Below are 411 nucleotides of genomic sequence, written 5' to 3' on the forward strand. Positions count from 1 at the left end.
TCTATTCCACCAATACTAATACAAAAAGCTGGAGGACGCAGTGGTAGGGGGGAGGGGGGGAGACAGCAAGCAGGGGCCGCCAGCGCCGGGACTGGATGCCAGGTCCCTAAGTAGTTTGTCATATGCTTCACGTGCAGCATTTTCTTCTCTGTCTTTGAAACTGGATTACTGCGGCTTCCCGGTGGCACAAAGCTTTTTGCAGTGTTTTATACCCTTGGAAATATTATTGCATTAGCCAGTACCTGCTTTCTAATGGGACCCAGGAAGCAACTGAAGAAAAAGTTTGAAACCATAAGATTGCTTGCAACTATCACTATGCTTTTGGGCTTCATAGTTACCTTGCGTGGCATAAGACCGACTGGCCTTATTATTCTGCATATTGCGGTTCTTGTCAATGACTTCGTATAGCCT

The sequence above is a fragment of the Hyaena hyaena genome, unplaced genomic scaffold, assembly GCF_003009895.1.
Source record: "Hyaena hyaena isolate Hyena2069 unplaced genomic scaffold, ASM300989v1 scaffold_172, whole genome shotgun sequence".
NCBI lineage: Eukaryota > Metazoa > Chordata > Mammalia > Carnivora > Hyaenidae > Hyaena > Hyaena hyaena.